This window comes from Amphibalanus amphitrite, unplaced genomic scaffold (assembly GCF_019059575.1).
Source record: "Amphibalanus amphitrite isolate SeventyFive unplaced genomic scaffold, NRLGWU_Aamphi_draft 002684F_arrow, whole genome shotgun sequence".
Lineage (NCBI taxonomy): Eukaryota > Metazoa > Arthropoda > Thecostraca > Balanomorpha > Balanidae > Amphibalanus > Amphibalanus amphitrite.
Genome location: NW_024884078.1, coordinates 1 through 3,702, shown reverse-complemented (window position 1 = coordinate 3,702; position 3,702 = coordinate 1). Strand labels below are relative to the sequence as shown.

At 52.7% G+C, this 3,702-nt stretch overlaps 1 long non-coding RNA gene across 1 annotated transcript; it reads left to right on the top strand.

The window, feature by feature from the left end:
• Nucleotides 1–721: 721 nt before the first annotated feature.
• Nucleotides 722–2,630, top strand: LOC122377263. Its single transcript, XR_006255829.1, has 3 exons — nt 722–969; nt 1,508–1,639; nt 2,589–2,630. It is a non-coding gene; the product is annotated as an uncharacterized LOC122377263 (long non-coding RNA).
• Nucleotides 2,631–3,702: the final 1,072 nt, after the last annotated feature.

Genomic DNA, 3,702 nt, shown 5'->3' with positions numbered 1-3,702 from the left:
CAGGGTGGGGGGGAGGGGAGGGTGGACATTATAAGGGTGGGTGGGACAGGGTGTAGGGAGCGGTGGGGGGGGGGGGGGGGTGAACAGAGCTCTCGTGAGTAATGTTGTGAGATATTTATGTAACTATAGTATTCTGTAAAAACCTGTCATACTTTTGTTGCGAGTACATTTCACTGATGATAAGGCTACTCAAATAAAAATAATTAGGTTCACCTTTCACGAAGGATGTGGCTGCACGAATGATAAACCATACCTACCTTTCACGAATGAGTCTGGATAGGTGGTTCTGATTACTGTACTATGCAGTACACACCATACTCCTACACCACCCACCGACTGTACCCCTTTCACCTACCTACACTCGGACACCCCCCCCCGGTCCCCTTCCTCCTCCCTCCTTCTCCCTCCCTCCCTCCCTCCCTCCTCCCTCCCTCTGTCTCTCTATCTATTCCCCTTCCTCCCTCCCTCAGGACGTCTGCAGAGCTCGGTGCGGCTGACCTCTGCCAGAGGCGCCACATCCGGTCAGGCGGCCCGGTCCCGTGACCGACAGACTCAGCGATAAACATTTGCAGTGGCCTCTGCAGTAATTCGGTTGTTATTGGGCCGATGGCGCTGAAAATTGGAATGCACTTGGACACCCGCCGGGCAATACATTTCCATGTGTCACGGTTCGGATGTCACGGTTTCATGTGCCCCCCCCCCCCACGGTCCGCGCCGAGTCGGCGCCGTCAGACTCGACGGACACCCCCGACAACAGACGTCTCCAGCGACGCGTCTCCGACCGTCATCGAGTACCGCCACGTCGACACACTGCCGGAGCAGGTGCAGCACGTCCAGACGGCCCGATTCCGTCTCCAGTACAACCGATCGGTGCTGGAGCACCTGGAGGGGATCGGCACCGACTGGCTGTGACCGGCCGAGGCCGTCCAGCGACGCCGATGGAGGATGGACCGGCCGACGCCCGCAACGGTCGGTGTCTACTGTCACTCAGTTGTGTTGTGTCGGTAGTGCATCAGGGTGGGGCGTATTCGTGTCGTTTATTGTAGGTAGTCGGGTAGAAGTATTGCACGGATTTAACCATCGCACTAAGGGGGGAGGGGTCGAACGGACCCCCCTCGGTTTTTCGCAAGCTTGCGCAAAAAGCAGCTGATTGCGACGAAACTTTCAGTACATTCGAGTTGATCAATTTACACATACTCTGAAAATTTCATGACTCTGACCCAAATGATCTTTGACCTGTGACCTGATTCTCGAGACCATGTCTGGCCAGAATCGCGATTTGGCGTATGTCGGCTCACATTACCCACGCATTTCGTCTTTTTGTGATTGTAAGCGGTCAAACATGTGAAATGATGTTGGTCCCATGCATTTTTGTGGGTGTCAAGGTCACGTGAGTCAGGTCAAGGTCACTGAGCTTTGATGACCTTTGTTCACTTTTTTCACCATCTGGTCTACAGCCACTTCTCACAGCTGCCATCTGACCCCCCCCCCCCCTCCCCCGGGACAGGGACGTGTAACTTGTGCGGTAAGGACGTCAAGAACCTAAAGATGCCCTTCCGAGGAACACACGACTCCGACTGGGGGCGTTCAGAGCCGCTGGTGGACGGGGACGGAAAACTGGACAGCGTGTCGCTGGCAGGTGGGTGCTGCACCCCTGGGGTACAACTGGTGGGTGCTGAGCACCCCTGGGGTACAGCTGGTGGGTGCTGCACCCCAGCAGTCGCAATATAAGGAATAATCGAATACTGACAGCTGGAAGATTTCTCGGCGTAGCTGCCATCTGGAAAAACTAGTCTCAATTATTATATTAGGAGCTAAATAACACCGTTTCATGTTGCAGATTTTTAAATACTGCAAATTTTTACACACCCCTCATACAAGATCCGCTCACCTCGAAAAGGCTCTCCAGATTCTATGGTGTATGTATAAATCTACGGGGCAGATGGATGACGACGGGGTGGGGCAGCATTGCAACAGAGCAGTCGGGGACCACTGCAAAAGTTTATCGCTGAGTCAGTCGTCACGGGATCGGGCCGCCTGACCGGATGTGGCGCCTCTAACAGAGGCCAGCCGCACCGAGCTCTGAGCCCTGAGGACGTCCTGACTTTTTTTGTGGTGCTGGAGATCACATTTTTATTTACCATAGCTTGGTTATCAATATTCAATCAAAGCCACTGAGCTGATGCAACTTGTCCCTAATATTCTGTGTTAGTGTATTTGTCCCTCGTCTGAGACCGACGACATTCGGAGAGCTCGCCAGTGCTTATTGCCATTGGGTGTGGTCCATCGGTCCGCTCTGCTGTGGATTATTTCTGTACTGTCGGGTGGGAGCGTCCAGAGCCCGGGTAACTCTTCCTCGGTTATTTGTAAGTCTATGGTCCGAGTGCTGCAGAGCGCCGTTGGTTTCACCGCACTGTCTGTTTATTACTGTTAACCTCGTCGGTAGGATGGGTAGGGGGGGGGGGCGCTCCCAGAATTTTTCGGGACTCTATGGGACGCACCGGGCGATAGAGAGCGGAAATTTAGCTAGCTGATAAAGCCTAACATTTGATTCAAGCCGGATCGTTTGACTCAAACTTCATTTTCAGGTCGGGTCGGGTCACTGACCTAAGACGTCACAAGTGAACCTCTGCACGGTCCTAAAATGTCGCCACTTCAACGCCCTCAGTGTCCTCGGTGCCGGCCGCTGCCGCCGCGCCGTTCGTGCGTCATCCGACCCCACCGCCGCCGCCGCCGCCGCTCGGCGCTCCATGGATACGTGCCGTGAGTGAACAAATGGCCGGAGGTTGATGGTTGTGAGTGAACAAATGGCCGGAGGTTGATGAGTTGAGGGTTGTGAGAGGTGGGTGTCGACCTCTCCCAGCTTTGACTTGTATCTGGTGTGACACAGACTTTTCTATTTATAGAGAGATCTCTATATGGGTCATTTCATATGAACTCAACAACTGTGTCCTTTTTCATAAAGCCTGGACTTGTAGAATTGTAGTTGTAATTTGTAGGTTTGTACTTTCGATTGTACAAATATGTTTCTAAAATAAATTTTACAATCCGAAAGTACAAACTACAGGTCAAAGGTCATTGGGGTCAGGGGCATTAATATGTCGGGTAGGCTTAAATTGATCAACTCGAGGTAACCGAAAGTTTCGTCGCGATCCGCTGCTTTTTACGCGAGTTATTCGCGAAAAAAAAAAACGATGGGAGTGGTCCGTTCAACCCCCTATAAGGTTAATATCGAATTATTTTTTTTTATCTTTTTATGCAAGTCACTGCAGTTGGGTTCCATCATAATGTGATCTCATGCGTGGAGAATGATCAAAGGAAGAGGGCATGTTGATCCTGAGGAACAGATCGGATGGGTTATAAAATATGGAAAAGACTCCAACGGCGTTATCTCTGCTTCATACCCACCCTCACTATCGTCAGCACTGTCATCTGTCTTGTTCACAACTCACACTGTTTGTGTGCACGGCCCCGCCACTCGATGTCCGGCCGTTTCGGGTACTCCACTAGGGGTATACGGCCCCCCGGACTGTCCCTTTGAGTGGGTGGGTGTCTGTCCCACCGGGACACTGGTGGTCCCCGCCACTGCGACGCACCGTCGGTGGTCCGCCAGCCCAATGTCTCCCCATCCCCTCTCCCCTGAATGATCTGGACCGAACGGGCCCTGCACACCAAATCAAGCAAACTAAGTTGTGGCTGTGC